General features: G+C 37.7%; 2 long non-coding RNA genes across 2 annotated transcripts in view; one reads left to right on the top strand and one right to left on the bottom strand.

Moving 5' to 3' along the window:
- LOC103099888 (uncharacterized) overlaps positions 1-17,139 on the bottom strand; it is a 363,322-nt gene that overhangs the window by 144,791 nt on the left and 201,392 nt on the right. The gene's annotated exons all lie outside the window — the stretch shown is intronic.
- Positions 1-17,139, top strand: part of LOC107649314 (uncharacterized) — a 144,382-nt gene that overhangs the window by 46,988 nt on the left and 80,255 nt on the right. The window contains exon 2 of the long non-coding RNA XR_001622892.2: positions 79-208. This is a non-coding gene — a long non-coding RNA (uncharacterized LOC107649314). The remainder of the gene's footprint in view (positions 1-78; positions 209-17,139) is intronic.

Below are 17,139 nucleotides of genomic sequence, written 5' to 3'. Positions count from 1 at the left end.
GGAGCATGATCACTGTCTTCAAGTGGAAAGCTTTACCTCGAATACAGATTGATTCTTTTTTTATCTTTGAATTTCCAGCACCTCTCAGATTGCCTCATACATGGTAGAAATGTAACAAAGCTTTGCATCACTGCATTGAACCGAAATGAACAGAATTGACCCATCTGGACTCATTGGAACATCATGACCACAATACAACCACAGACAGGTGGGTCTTTGTTTTTTTGGCATAGACCTCTGATTTCCCTAGTGTAAGGAACTCTTGGTACTAAATCTCTGTCTACCAATACAGATTAGCAACTGTTCTACCAGTCATTATCTTAGAGACTTTCTTGTGGGATATTGAAAGTTTAAGAAACTTGCCTAGGGTCACATAGTATAGATGAAAATATTGGGCAAAGAAAAATGGATCTGCAAAAAGCAAAGGAGCTTAGAACTTTTGGAACACACAGCAGGGGAGGAGAGACTGTTCCAATGGAACCTTGAAGTTAGCAGTTAGGAAGCTCCAGCTGCCTGAGACTATATCCTTCTTGGCTCTTTTTACCTGAAGGTGGAGGACAGACCCCTTTGTCTCCTCTCTAGCCATTGCCTTCTACCAAGACTGTGAGCTGAAGAGAGATTTGGTTTGCCCAGAAGAGACTTGTCAGCAGTGCTGTTAATATCTACCCTTAGGGGAAGATAATTTTGTTTTCTGAATTGATTATGTTTCAAAATCTTCAATCAACAAGATAACTTAGAAATTAGGGAGACCCTTAATTTCCCTCTTTCCTCCCAACCTCTTCTTACCCCTTTCTCCCCAAAGAATAAAAGATCTTTTAGTTAAAGGACTAGTGGGATTTAGTTATTAGTGGGAAAATCTTCAATTTACCACCTGTGAGAAAATCCTTCATCCAGACAGTTTGGGGAAGAAACAGGAAGTAGTGTAGGGGAGAGGCTCAAGATTCAGTCTCTTCCTTGGCTTACTTCCTGCTGCAACTTCTCTAAAATTCCTCCCACTATATTTCACCAAGTTTCATTATCTACTACAATAGCTATTATCTGACAGAGGTAAGACTTCCAACACAGAACATCCTAAGGCGGTATAGAGAAGTGGGTAGAAGATGGCATTGGCTAATGACTATTTATGTGATCCTGGGGAAATCACTTAATTCTTCAGTGCCCCAGGTAAGAGAGGATTAATAATAATAATAACAGTTAGTATTTATGCCCTTGATTCCCATTACATCCCTGTGAGATAGGTGCTAATATTATCCCCATTTTTCAGATGAAGAAATTGAGGCAAGCAGAGGTTCCGTAGTAATGTACCTGGTAAAGTGTCTGAGGCAGGATTTGAACTCAGGTCTTTCTAACTCCAAGCCTATACTCATTCAAAAGGAAGTGAAAATGTAAAAGAGGAGGACAAGTAATATTATATATTAAGAAGATAAAAGTAGTATTATGTATCAAGAAGATAAAATCTTGTGATAAATTCAAGAATTAGAATGAAGCACATTTGGGTAAGGATCAATGGAGGAAGAAATCAACATTATCCTGTTGCTATGATACTATGACAATATCACAAACCATCTGGGCATGAGAAAAAAAGAGATGAGTTTGTGAAACATTATAAACTTGGCAAAGAAGACCCGGTGATAGTAGTGCTGGCCCTTGGTGTTCTATATTCCAGCTTTTTCCTTGCTCTCTCTATCTGCTTCTCACCCTTCCTAATCCCCCTCCCTCAATTGCTGGCTGCCTTCAGTTTCCTTTATCTTTCCAAATCCAGGATTTTAGGTACCAGATTCCACTTCCCCCCAGGAATCTTTTGTATACTAAGATTAAGCATTCTCTATCCTCAAGGAATCTGTATTGTCCTCAGTTGGAAATAGGATATAATGTCTACAGGCAAGCAAAGGCAAGGTAAACATAAAGTAATTTTTTAAAAACATTATTTTATTTGGTCATTTCCAAACATTATTCATTGGAAACAAAAATCATTTTCTTTCCTCCCCTCCCCCTCCTACCACCTCTCCCATAGCCTACGCATGATTCAACTGGGTATCACATGTGTTCTTGGTTCGAACCCATTTCCATGTTGTTGGTATTTGCATTGGAGTGTTCATTTAGAGTCTCTCCTCAGTCGTATCCCCTCCACCCCTGTAGTCAAGCAGTTGCTTTTCTTCTGTGTTTTTACTCCGACAGTTTATCCTCTGCTTGTGGATAGTGTTTTTTAGATCCCTGCAGATTGTTCAGAGACATTGCATTGTCCCTAATAGATAAGTCCATTACCTTCGATTGTACCACAATGTATCAGTCTCTGTGTACAATGTTTTCCTGGTTCTGCTCCTCTCGCTCTGCGTCACTTCCTGGAGGTTGTTCCAGACTCCATGGAATTCCTCCACTTTATTATTCCTTTGAGCACAATAGTATTCCATCACCAACAGACACCACAACTTGTTCAGCCATTCCCCAATTGATGGGCATACCCTCATTTTCCAGTTTTTGGCCACCACAAAGAGTGCAGCTATGAATATTCTTGTACAAGTCTTTTTCCTTATTATCTTCTTTGGGGTACAAACCCAGCAGTGCTATGACTGGATCAAAGGGCAGACAGTCTTTTATCGCCCTTTGGGCATAGTTCCAAATTGCCCTCCAGAATGGTTGCCTCAATTCACAACACCAGCAATGAATTAATGTCCCTACTTTGCCGCATCCCCTCCAGCATTCATTACTTTCCTTTGCTGTCATGTTAGCCAATCTGCTAGGTGTGAGGTGATACCTCAGAGTTGTTTTGATTTGCATCAATCTGATCATAAGAGATTTAGAACACTTTTTCATGTGCCTATTAATAGTTTTGATTTCTTTGGCTGAGAACTGCCTGTTCATGTCCCTTGCCCATTTGTCAACTGGAGAATGGCTTGATATTTTGTACAATTGATTTAGCTCTTTGTAAATTTGAGTAATCAAACCTTTGTCAGAGGTTTTTATGAAGATTGTTTCCCAATTTGTTGCTTTCCTTCTGATTTTAGTTACATTGGTTTTGTTTGTACAAAAACTTTTTAATTTGATGTATTCCAAATTATTTATTTTGCATTTTGTGACTCTTTCTAAGTCTTGCTTGGTTTTAAAATCTTTCCCTTCCCAAATGTCTGACATGTATACTATTCTGTGTTTGCTTAATTTTCTTATAGTTTCCTTCTTTATGTTCAAGTCATTCACCCATTTTGAATTTATCTTGGTGTAGGGTGTGAAGTGTTGATCTAAACCTAATCTTTCCCACACAGTCCTCCAATTTTCCCAGCAGTTTATATGAAATAGTGTATTTTTATCCCAAAAGCTGGGTTCTCTGGGTTTCTTGTATACTGTCCTGCTGAGTTCACTTACCCCGAGTCTATTCTACTGATCCTCCTTTCTGTCTCTTAGCCAGTACCAAATTGTTTTGATGACCGCTGCTTTATAATATATCTGGGATCTGGGACTGCAAGGCCCCCATCCTTTGTATTTTTTTTCATTGTTTCCCTGGATATCTTTGATCCTTTGTTCTTCCAAATGAACTTTGTTATGTTTTTTTCTAAATCAGTAAAAAAAATTTTTTTGGAAGTTCAATGGGTATGGCACTAAATAGATAAATGAGTTTGGGTAGGATGGTCATTTTTATTATATTGGCTCATCCTACCCATGAGCAGTTAATGTTCTTCCAATTGTTCAAGTCTAGTTTTAGTTGTGTGGAGAGTGTTTTGTAGTTGTGTTCATATAGTTCCTGTGTTTGTTTCGGGAGATAGATTCCTCAGTATTTTATTTTGTCTAAGGTGATTTTGAATGGGATTTCTCTTTCTTATTCTTGCTGCTGAGCTGTGTTGGAGATATATAGAAATGCTGATGACTTATGTGGGTTTATTTTGTATCCTGCAACTTTGCTAAAGTTGTTGATTATTTTTGGTTGAATCTCTAGGATTCTTTAGGTAGACCATCATGTCGTCTGCAAAGAGTGATAACTTGGTCTCCTCCTTGCCTATTTTAATGCCTTCAATTTCTTTTTCTTCTCTAACTGCTATTGCTAGTGTTTCTAGTACAATGTCAAATAATAGAGGTGATAATGGGCATCCTTATTTCACTCCTGATCTTATTGGGAATGCATCTAGTTTATCCCCATTGCAGATGATATAAGTTGATGGTTTTAGATATATACTGTTTATTATTTTTAGGATCGACCCTTCTATTCCTATGCTTTCTAGTGTTTTTTATAGGAATGGGTGTTGTATTTTATCAAAGGATTTTTCTGTGTCTATTGAAATAATCATGAAATTTTTGTTGGTTTGCTTGTTGATGTGGTCGATTATGTGGATGGTTTTCCTAATATTGAACCAGCCCTGCATCCCTGGTATAAATCCTACTTGATCATGGTGAATGACTCTTCTGATCACTTGCTGGAGTCTTTTTGCTAGTATCCTATTTAAGATTTTTGCATCTATATTCATAAGGGAGATTGTTCTATAATTTTCTTTCTCTCTTTTTGGCCTCCCTGGCTTTGAGATTAGTACCATGTTTGTGTCATAAAAGGAATTTGGTAGAACTCCCTCTTTGCTTATTATGTCAAATAGTTTGTATAGTATTAGGGTTAGCTGTTCTTTGAATGTTTGATAAAAATCACTGCTGAATCCATCAGGCCCTGGGGATTTTTTCTTAGGAAGTTCTTTGCTGGCCTGTTGGATTTCTTTTTCTGATATGGGATTATTTAAGAAATCTATTTTTTCTTTTGTTAGTCTAGGCAATTTATATTTTTGTAAATATTCATCCATATCACCTAGGTTGGCATATTTATTGCCATAGATTTGGGCAAAGTAGTTTTTAATGATTACCTTAATTTCCTCTTCATTGGAGGTGAGGTCCCCCTTTTCATCCTTGATGCTGTTAATTTGCCTTTCTTCTTTCCTTTTTTAAATTAGATTGACCAGTACTTTGTCTATTTTGTCTGTTTTTTCAAAGTACCAGCTTCTAGTCTTCTTTATTAATGCAATAGTTCTATCACTTTTGATTTTATTAATTTCTCCCTTAATTTTTAGGATCTCTAGTTTGGTTTTCTTCTGGGGGTTTTTAATTTGTTTGTTCTCAAGTTTTTTGATTTGCATTTCCAATTCATTGATCTCTGCCCTCCATAATTTGTTAATATATGCACTCAAGGAATATGAATTTTCCTCTAAGTACTACTTTGGCTGCATCTCATAAAGTTTGAAAGCATGTCTCACCATTGTCATTTTCCTCGGTGAAATTATTAATTGTTTCTATGATTTCTTCTCTAACCAATTTTGGAGTATCATATTATTTAATTTCCAATTTATTTTTGATTTGGCTCTCCATGTACCCTTACTGATCAATATTTTTATTGCTTTATAATCTGAAAAGGTTGCATTTATTATTTCTACTTTTCTGCATTTGAGTGCCACATTTCTGTGACCTAGTGTATGATCTATTTTTGTGAATGTGCCATGTGGTGCTGAGAAGAAGGTCTATTCCTTTTTGTCCCTATTTATTTTTCTCTATATGTCTATTAACTCTAATTTTTCTAAGATTTCATTCACCTCTTTTACCTCTTTCTTATTTATTTTTTGGTTTGATTTATCTAAATTTGATAGTGGTTGGTTCAAGTCTCCCACTAATATGGTTTTACTGTCTATTTCCTCCTTCAAATCTCCTAGTTTCTCCATTAGAAATTTGGATGCTATACCATTTGGTGCATACATGTTGATTAGTGATATTTCCTCATTATCTATACTCCCTTTTAACAGAATATATTTACCTTCCCTATCTCTTTTGATCAGGTCTATTTGTGCTTTGGCTTTGTCGGATATCATAATTGCCACTCCTGCCTTCTTTCTATCAGTTGAGGCTCAAAAGGTCTTACTCCATCCTTTAATTCTAACCTTGTGAGTATCAACCCGCCTCATATGTGTTTCTTGAAGACAACATATGGAAGGGTTTTGGGTTCTAATCCAATCTGCTATTTGTCTACATTTTATGGGTGAGTTCATCCCTTTCACGTTCAAAGTTATGATTGTCACTTGTGGATTCCCTGGCATTTTGATATCTTCCTCTAGTTCTGACCTTTCTTCTTTAGCGACATCCTTTTGAAACCAGTGATTTACTTTAGGTCAGTCCCTCTAGTCCCCTCCCTTGGTATGCTTCCTTTTCTAGCCCCTCCCTTGTTATGCTCCCTTCCCCTCCACCCCTTCCCTCCCTTTTTATACTCCTTCCCCCCACCCCCTCCTTAACTTCCCTTTCTTTCTTACCCTGTTGGATAAGATAGAATTCAGGATCCCAATGGATCTAGATGTTCTTCCCTCTCAGATTTGATTTCACTGAGAGTAAGGTTTAAGTAATCCCACTTCACACTTTCTTCCTCTCCTTCTCATATGAGAGATCTTCCCCTCCCCTTCCCATGTGTATCTTTGTATGGGAAAGATTATTCTATTTAGTCCCCTCCCCCCATTTCTTGAAGTAAATCTTAGTATTGTCGATGCTTCCCCCCCTCCCTTTTCCTTTCTTTGCCCCCCCTTTCACCAAATCTTCTTGATGCCCCAATCTTTCCCTATGCATGATTCTTCTAACTACTCTTATGGTGCATACAATTTTTGAGAGTTAGACAGTACATTTTCCTCACATATTAATATATACAATTTGATGTAAATGTAGTCCTTATAGAAGAGAGTTTGAATTAAAGAAAAAGATAAGATTTATCTCCTTTTCCCTTTCTTTCCTATTTACCTTTTCATATTTCTCTTGCATTCTGTGATTGGATATCAAATTTTCCACTAAGTTCTGGTCTTTTCTTAGCAAATGCTTGGAAATCTTCTATTTTGTTGAATGCCCATACTTTCCCCTGGAAGCATATAGTCAGTTCTGCTGGGTAGTTGATTCTTGGTTGGAGACCCAGCTCTCTTGCCTTTCTAAATATCGTGTTCCATGCTTTGTGGTCTCTTAGTGTGTTAACCGCTAAGTCACGTGTGATCCTTATGGGAGCCCCCCTATATCTGAAGCTCCTCTTCTTAGCTTCTTATAGGATTTTCTCCTTTTCTTGGAAGCTATTGAATTTGGCAATTACATTCCTGGGGGTTGTCTTTTGGGGATTTAGTATTGAGGGTGTTCTATGAACCCTTTCTATTTCTATTTTGCCCCCTCGCTCCAGAACATGTGGGCAATTTTCTTCTATAATCTCCTACTGTAGTATAGCATCGAGGTTTTTGTTTATCTCTGTTTTTTTCAGGCAGACCAATAATTCTTACATTGTCTCTTCTTCCTCTGTTTTCAAGGTCTGTCACCTTTTCAGTGATATATTTTATGTTTTCTTCTAATTCATTAATTTTTTGGCTTTGCTTTATTGATTCTTGCTGTTTTATGATCTCTCTTTCTTTGAGTTGCTTAATTCTGGTCATTAGGGACTGGTTTTGCTTTTCAGCTTGGTCTGCCCTTCTATTAGATGCTTCCAGCTCTTTCCCCAATTGTGAAGTCTTGTCTATCAGACTGCTGATCTCTTTCTCCCATTTTTCTTTCCAGAAGGTTTCCATCTTTTGGGTAAGCTCCAATTTGAGTTCTTCCAGAGCTTGTGGAGAATTTCCATTTTGGGAGCCATGTTTTGATTTTGTTTGGGTTTCATCCTTTTTCTCTTCTTTTCCTTGGGTATTCCCACCATAAACGTTTTCAATAGTCACCTTTTTCCCTTTCTTCCTGGAGGCTTGATTTTGGGCCATGTGAGCCATCCCTTTGGTGGTTTTATTCCCCTTTCCTTATTGGTCTGGGGTCTGAGTGATATGGGCAGGTTTTCTGTGAATTTAGGTTGCGTCAGACTAGTTCTTCCCAGCCTCCGAGGTTTCTTAGAGTGCAGGCCCCTGTGTTCAGCGCAACCACCCCTGTGTTCAGCGTGGCCGCCCCAGTGTTCAGTGTGGCCGCCCCAGTGTTCAGCGTGGTCGCCCCTGTGTTCAGCGAGGCTGCCCCTTTGCTCAGCGCAGGATTCTCCGGTGAAACCGCCCTGAGAGGTCGTTTCCTTGCAGTCTTTAGATCTCAAGGACACTGGTGTGCCACCCCCCCCCTCCTCCCAGACAGAGACGTTCCTCACTCAATAGCTGTCCCAGTGAGAGCTCTGATATCTTAGTCTGGTTTGGTGGGGGAGTTGGGGGTGGGTGGGTGGCTCAGTTCATGTTTTTGTGCGAGCTTTTCCTCCTCCTTATAGTGTGGAAATGTTCAAGCCCCATGTACCTTCGTTTCTGTGGGATACTGGAACGTCCCTCTGTTCTTCCAAAGGTGATTTTTACACTCTTTTGAGGTAGTCTATTTCGTCGGTGCCAGGGAGAGGAAGCGATTCGCATCTAGATTGCAGCCATGTTAACCTGGAAGTCTCCATAAAGTAATTTCAAAAGGCACAGGGTACTAAGAACCAAGGTGAGCGGCAGTTAGGTGGCTCAAAGGATAGACAGTTGCACCAAGATTCAGAAGGTCCTGGGCTAAAATCTGGCCACAGACACTTCCTACCGTGTGATCCTGGACAAGCCACATAATCCCAATTACATAGCCTTTACTGTTCTTTTGCCTTAGAAGTTCTAAGACAGAAAGTAAGGTTTAAAACAAACAAAAAAAGGAATCATAAAGTTCTGATGGAGAAGGTAGCGCTCCAGCCATTCTTTGAAAGAAGATTTGTGTTTTCTGAGGTACGGGACCCTGTCTGGGTGAAGGCATGAGGATGGCAGATGCATTGTTGTACAGAAGGAACAACAAGTAGGCCAGTTTGAATAGAGCAGAGTCACAAAGAGGAAGGAAGTGTAGGGTGCAAAACAGAAGGTGAGATCAATTCAGAAATTATGTAGAGGTGGGAATTATTTCATGTTTAGTAATCCTCTTAAGAAAGCTTTTCCTTAGATAATTTTTCAGGTCTCTGTTCTTTGCCTACATTTGTCCCTCAGAGAGCTCATCCTTTTCATTCATTAAGCAATGATGGTGATGACTCCCAAATATTCATCTGCAATCTTGACCTTTCGGCTGAGCGCCAGTCTCCAACTGCCTTGTGGGTTTTTTCACTTGAATATCTTGCAATCATTTTGCTCAGAATGTCCAAAACATGTCATCAGCCCAAATAAATGCTGCTTGAATTAAACTGAACATTGAATCCATCATATTTTCAGACAAACCAGTCTTCCTTCCCCTTATGACATCTCAGATTCTGTCAAAGGCACCATCATTCTCCCAGGCCCCTAGGCTCAAATCCTTTGGGTCATTTCTGGCTCATCTCTCTTGTTCATTTCTTATATCCAATCAGTTACTAAATCCTATGGGTTCCTCATTTGAAATGTCTGTCATATCTATCTTTTCCTCTTCAGTCCCACTAGTCTAAACCCTTATTACCTTCTGACTGAATTACTAAAACAGACTTTTATTTGCTTTCACTGACAACAGTCTCTCTCCCCTCAATTTACTCACATGCTATTGCTTGATTGATATTCCTAAATATCACTTTGATGTCACTATCTTCTCTAAGATAATTTAAGAGCTCCCTGTCCTCCTAAATAAAATCTAAAATCTTTATAGCTTTCAAGTTCTTCCATAATCTAATCACACCCTACCCTTGCAACCTCTCCATAATCTAAGCATATCTTACCTATCTAAATCTAGTGTCCAGTGGTCACACAATGACAGAAACATCAAATTTTAGAGATGGAAAGGGTTTTCCTAAACCATCTAGCCCAATACAACTGAATAGAAATGTCCTTGATAACCATGATGAGATTAACAAATACTTATATAGTCCTTTAAAATATAAAATATTGCATTTTACATACATCCTTTGGTTTCATCTATTCTACAATATCCCAAAAAGATTCCCTGGCTTTTCCTTAAGCTCACTTGGAGAAATAACATGGTAAAGAATAGAATACTGGTCTGAGAGTCAGCAAGATTTAGATTCAGATTGTCCCTTGAACATTTAAGAGTTGTGTGATCATGAACTTGTCTGAGTTAGTTTCCTTATCAGTAAAATGAAGGATTTGAACAAGATGGCTTCTGAATCCTTTCCAACAATATATTGATAATTCTATGATGCCTAATGCTTTGGAAGCCAGTATGTCTCAAAGAAGTCCAAGTTCCTGACATATGTCAGCTTCTCTCTATTCAGGCTACATTTTCTCATTGTCTTTAGAATACACAATCTTTATTTCTTCTTTAACTTCACTGATACTGTTCTTCTAGCTTGAAATAGTCTTTGTTTTCCTTGCTGCTTATCTAATGTTAACATTTTTTTCCAAGGCCCAGCATAAGTCTCAAATCTTCAATAAAGTTTTCTCTAACTATACCAACCAACATAAATCTCTCTTTTCTTTGAACTCCTATAGAGAAAGCATGGGGTTGAGGGCTTTCTTCTGATATTTGCTAGCTTTAGGTCTCTGGGAAAAATCACCTAATCCCTTTGAACCTCTGTTTTTCTCCCCTATAAAATATAGATTACAATAATTGGACTACCTACCTGACAGATTATTATGAGAAAAGTGTCTTGAAAGGTTCTTTATCATTTTGAGCTATTATTATGCCACTTATAGATCATAATACTCTACTACTGAGCACTTAGTCCTATGCACCAGTGGTATCCGACTCAAATAGAAATAGGGACCATTAAATCATACCTAAGGATCCCTGCAGGCTTCATATTGAATTTAAAAAACCACACATTAACATTATCTATATTCTATTGTATTTTTATTCATCTTGTTACTAGTCTCCAATTACATTTTAATTTGGTTCAGGCATCTGGGGAGTATTGTGGGTGGGAGGTGTGTTTGACATTTCTGTTGTACAATGCTGAAAATATTTTTTTAATGTTAGTCTTATCTCCTTAATCAGAGTAACCATATGAGGGCTGAGATTACACAACATACCACTTCTGATTTTTATAAAGTGTCTGTTCTCACAGAATCACTGAGGAAATAGGGCAAAGTAGGAGGCAGTAAATGTCAGAGCAGGGTGGAGGAGTGCCTTTATATAAAAGTGGAGCTTTGCAGACGAATATTACATTAGACAAACAATAATTTTGTTTGTTTGTTTGTCTCTCCTGGTACTATTAGCACCCTGATTCTCTACTGACTTTCTTAGCTTAACATCTCCACATCAGTTCTAGTTCTTCTACCAAAGCATTTGCTTGGACTTTGGAGTTCCTGGGAAACTCAATATCCTTCTTGTTATATTGCCTCTACCTTACACTATTTTTGGGATCTTACTTTGGACTTCACCTTTTTCATCAGGAATTTCTCTTACTCTTGGTGACTGCTCCAAACACTGAAAGGAGATAGATGATATAGACAGGATCCAACCTAATTCTTAGCACACACAATCTAATCCAATTCCATCTAATCCACAAACCAGATATTAAGTACTTCTAAATTATAAGGCACTGACCTAGGTTCTTGAAATACAAAATCATAAACATAAAATATTCTCTTGGGATCAGAATTTACATTTGACTAGAGGAGATGCTGCTGTTGTTCAATTGTTTTTTGGTCATGTCCAACTCTTTGTAACCTCATTTGGTGTTTTTGTGGCAAATATACTAGAGTAGTTTGCCATCTCCTTCTCCAAGTGGAGGAGTTACATCTTGTGAACAGAAAAGTATGTACTTTTATTTTTTTTTAAGAAGGGTAAAAGAACTAGAAACTAGGTAGATAAGGAAAGATTTCTTGGGGAAGTGACCCATGAGCTGAGCCTTTAAGGACACTAATAATTCCTTAGAATTTCTTTTAAGATGCAGTTGCACAGAATATGGGACCTTGCAAAGGCATGAAGCAACTGGACCATTTTGACTCAAACACAGATTGTGTGGAAGGGATTAAAATAAGCTGGAAATGGTAGGCTAATGCCTAATTGTGAAGGGAACATGAAGAAGAGTTTATATTTAATCCTAGAAGTGAAAGGAAACTACTAAAGATCTTGGAGCAGGGTAGTAGTATGGCAAAACTTGTGACTTAGGAAGATGCTTTTAAGAATTGTGTTAGAGGATTAGTGTTCTTATAGAGGAAGATGAAATTAATAGTTGAAGACCTGGAATAGTCTGGAAGAAGTAGGATCAAGTGCATGAGTAGAAGGGTCGACTTTAACAAGGAGAAGGGCCATGTGTTTGTCAGAGATAAGAGCTAAGGAAGAGAGGAGGAATATTGTCAGAGGGTTCTGAGGTATAGAATTGAGAAGAGGGAATTTATGATGAATGGTCTCTATTTTCTTCATAAAGTACTTATATCTCATCAGTACCCTTAGTAACCTCTACCCCTCTGCTCCTCTGACTGGAGAAAAGAACAAAGAAAAAAATCCCAAAGCCTTCATTTAAAGAGGGGTCATCATACCTGGCCCCCTCCCAGTGTCCAGCCTCTGTGTTTCAACTTCCTTTTGAACACTGTCTTGTCCCCATTAGATCGTAAACTCCTTGATAACAGGAACTATCTTTTTTATTTGTATCCCTCCAACTTAGCACAGTGCCTGGTACATTACAACACCTATACTTAATAAATATTTATTCAATTGAGCTGAATTAAAATAAGTGATGCCTTTGTCTTCAAAGGAGGTTCAAGGACATCACTTGAAGAGGCATGCGATTTAGCAAATAACATGACACCAAAGGAAGATAATAAATGTTGGAGGGGATGTGGCAAAATAGGGACATTAATGCATTGCTGGTGGAGTTGTGAATCGAGGCAACCATTCTGGATAGGGATTTAGAACTATTCCTAAAGGGCTTTAAAAGACTGCAGACCCTTTGATCCAGTCATACCAACGGCTGGGTTGATATGCCAAGAAGATAATAAGGAAAAAGACTTGTTCAAAAATATTCATAGCTGCACTCTTTGTGGTGGCAAAAAATTGGAAAATGAGGGGATGCCCTTCAATTGGGGAATGGCTGAACAAATTGTGGTATCTGTTGGTGATGGAATACTATTGTGCTAAAAGGAATCATAAAGTGGAGGAGTTCCATGGAGACTGGAACAACCTCCAGGAAGTGATGCAGAACGAGAGGAGCAGAACTAGGAGAACCTTATACACAGAGACAGATACACTGTGGCACAATCGAATGTAATGGGCTTCTCTGCTAGCAGTAATGCAATGATCCCAGATAATTCTGAGGGACTTATGAGAAAGAACACTATCCACATCCAGAGAAAGAACTGTGGGAGGAGAAACACAGAAGAAAAACAACTTCTTGATCACCTGGGTCAATGGGGATATGATCAGGGATGTAGACTCTAAAATATCACCCTAGTGCAAATATTAATAATATGGAAATAGATCTTGATCAATGGCACATGTAAAACCCAGTAGAATTGAGCATTGGCTGAGGGAGGGTTGGAGGAAGGGAGGGAAAGAACATGAATCATGTAACCATGGAAATTTTTTCTTAATTAATCAATTAAATGACATTTAAAAAATTTAGCAAAGCTGCTATACAACAGCGATTAAATTCCTGAAGAATAAAAAGATTTTAAAAATTGTTATTTGTCATTAGGAGCCTAGGTGAGATGTGAGATTATATTGTATGTATTTGTCATGGACCTTCAGTCTGATTTCTCTGGCACTTTTCAGTAGGAAAGGACCAAGAAAGCTAATGGTAGGGGGGGTAGCATGTAGTTTTTGTCAAGACATAATAGGTGTTAGGGCAAAGTCCCAAAGGCTTGCAGAGTAGATATTCAACATAAAATTGAGATGGCAATGGGAGAAAAGTGAGGACAGCTACTGAAAGAGTACTAAATCCTAAAGTGACAAGATGTGTAGATGATAGTTCTCATCCTATCAATTTTCAGCTCTACCCATAGGACCAAATTTTCCTCTTTGTTTTAATATATCTCATCCCCTTTTCTTGTTAGTTTTGCTTTCTTCATTTGTGTATAGACACCAAAAGTTTTACATTTTATTTCTGATTCCCTTCTTAGATTTTGCCTTAAGAGAATTTCTGGCCAATTCTATTTCTGTTTTTACTTATAAATCCAATGTGTCTGGTTTGGTGGAAATCTACACATATTGACACAGACACAAGAGAATATCTTGTCCATTCCCCATTTTTCAGTTTAAAGCTCTTTGCATTAAAACATTAGACATATATATTATATAAAATAGTTGTGAATCTTCATCCATCATATAATAAGTTGTAATGGTTCCATTTGCTTCTCTGTAGTAAATTGTATCTAATGCATGGAAGCTCTCTTTTCCTGCTGTGTCTCATATTACAAGATTTACTCTTTCCTCACCAATATTTAACTTTGTTGTTAGGAAAGACTCCTTCAGGGTAGTGAAGAGCTTATGGGCAACTTGACCAGTCACATTATTAATACATACATGCATAAACTACTTATGCTTATCAACAAAGATATATGAAATAATAAAGGAATTGGGGGTTCATGGATATTTACACATACACATATAAACCTACATACACATACACATTTTACCAAGCTTAGAATATGTTTTATTCTCCTTCCATATCATGAATTCTGAGTTGGCTACATACTTACATACAAATTCCCCTTAATTTATATTTCAGAAAGAAGATCAATTAATAACCAGCCCCCATTAAGGGCATTCTATCCCTTGCCTGGGAACTGATGATAGCTGCCTCAAAGCACCTGAGGAAGGAGCCACTATTTATTTCTCATTCTCCTGATCCTTACTAGTAGAAATTTAACTTGACCACACATATCTACATCATTATTTCTTGAAGGACAAGAAGCTCTTTTGCCTCCCTTTTCAGGAAGAATGTTTTATCTTAGCTTTAAGTTTACATTGATGTTTATGTAAAAAAGTTTCCAAAAGTTTTAACACAGGGCTCCTCTGCCTCTATAGATATTTTTCTTTTTTTTCTCAATTGATCTTTATACATCATGAAGGCCTGTCTCTTATTGCCTTTCATGATTTAGCATCATACTAGGAAAGAGTCTTATTCCTTCCCTAAGTTTCTGCTTACCTTAACTAAAAGTAACTTTTTGTTGTCTTTAGTCTTCGGCACCATCATGTTGAGTTTTGCTGCTCATAGCATTATTGTTAACAGAGGCAAGATGTTCTTGAGGAAATTTCTTTTGGGGCTAATATTTAACTTGTATTTTAATATTTATTAAATTTATATTAAAATACAAGTTAAATTATGAATTACCCTGTCCCTCCCCATTGGTCTTTTTATACAGCTCTTTTCCCCTCATAAAAATCTTTTTTTGTGTGTGCTTTCAGACATGATTTTTAGATTTTTAGATTCTAATTTTGCCCATAGAATTTTAGGACATGGGAATGCCACCTATCCTTTCCCCAATCCCATGAAATTATATCTACCAAACCCCAGGGTAAGCTTTTATGTTCTTCCTTATTACAAACTCTCAAAAATGTAGCTACTTGCAATCAGAGTTCCAAGCATTTCTTCCTCAGCAACTAGAATGTTCTCATTGGCCAGAATCAAGTCCAGAAGCAACTTCCTTGGTTGCTTCCTCTACATTTTAAAGAATGAAATTATATCACTGAGACAAGTCAAGAACATACCAGCTGCTCTAATTTTGGCAGAGAAAGAGCCCCACCAGATGTCCAGGTAATTGAAGTCTCTCATCAGTACTATATCATGTCTTCATGCCAGGTTTTTTGTTTACCCAACTCCTTTACCATTCCTTATACCATCCAGTTTGTCTTTAGCATACTCCCATGATTATACTGTTTTTCTTTCTCTTCTTCTAATTCCAGCCCCAACTCCAACCCCCTCCACCATGTTTACCACCTCCGGTTCTTGGATGTTGGCACAAGTTTTTCTTAGTAAAAAAGGCTATTTTAAAAAAGTCATATCTGATAACCAATCTGTTGCTTTATAAAAAATAAGGTATGCCTTTTCACATCCATTTTCCAGTCTTGACCTCCATTTTATCAAGTCTTAGTGATACCTAAGTGGTCAAATTTGCTTTCTAATAGGATCACAGTTTTTCCCTGTTTATTAACTATACGTGTGAATTTGATTTGAAAACAACTGAACACTTGGTTTTTATAAATTTGTCTTCCCATATATTGTTTCCTTTGAACTACTAGTCCCTTCTACTCTTTGTCCTCTTATTTTTTATCTGATTCTCTCTGCGATATGTGTATATACACATATGGTTTTCTTCCTTTCCCTACACTTTCAGTTTTAAGTCATCTTGATCAGATTCAAAAGACTCTAGGCAAATATATATATTTTTATAAATCCTTGATAAGTGTACACTATTTGGACAAGAGACTATATTTCAAGCTGTGGTCCAGAAAATACTCTATACTCAGATACTATTTTCTTAAGTCACTGTTATTTCCCAAACCCAGCTTTCTCTTCTGAAGTTCTGATTTTTTTCTTTTGACCTTAAAGACATCAAGTCTGGGTCCAGAACTTGCTTAATACCCAGTATCCTTTTCTAGGTTCTTTTAAGCTGTATAATTTGTCTGAGCACAAATCACACAAATTGGGCAGCCCTCATGTTTGACAAAATGTGATCTCCTGCTGTTGTCTGCAATGTCCTGAATATATACCCTGGGAATGCAATCAAACCCTTTATTATTTTTGCTGGGTGAGCATATTGCCCCATCCAGATCTCTCAATAAGGGAGTCACCAACTACTATTACTCATTTCTTTTTTTCTCTGAACATCACTAGATAATTTCTGACAGTCACTGTGGCTTTATATTGGGGCAGCTGGGTGGTACAATAGATAGGGTTCCAGGCCTGGAGTCAGGAAGACCTGACTTCAAATCTGGCCTCAAACACTAATTACTTTGTGACCCTGGGCAATTCACTTAACCCTGTTTGCCTCAGTATCCTTGTCTGTAAAGTGAGCTGTAGAAGGAAGTGACAAACCATTCCAATATCTCTGTCAAGAAAATCCAAATGGGGGACTGAAGAATCAGAAAGGACTGAACAACAGAGAGGAAGAATCTATCTCCTCCCCAAAGAGAGAATTCATCACCCCAGTCTACAGAAAATTTGTCACACCTATCACTTAGCTTTGAATATTCAGAGATCATTCTTCCATTCTTTCTCTGGGTAATATCCTCCTATCATGCAACTTCGTGGCATTGTTTAGGATTCCTCTCAGCCTTTTTGGATCAACTTTCTGATTTTCCCCAAAATTACTTCTTCTATTCCTTCTAGGGACA

This window comes from Monodelphis domestica, chromosome 6, assembly GCF_027887165.1.
Source record: "Monodelphis domestica isolate mMonDom1 chromosome 6, mMonDom1.pri, whole genome shotgun sequence".
Classification (NCBI taxonomy): domain Eukaryota; kingdom Metazoa; phylum Chordata; class Mammalia; order Didelphimorphia; family Didelphidae; genus Monodelphis; species Monodelphis domestica.
Note: the sequence above shows the minus strand (reverse complement) of the source record. Positions and strands in the feature narration are given on the sequence as shown.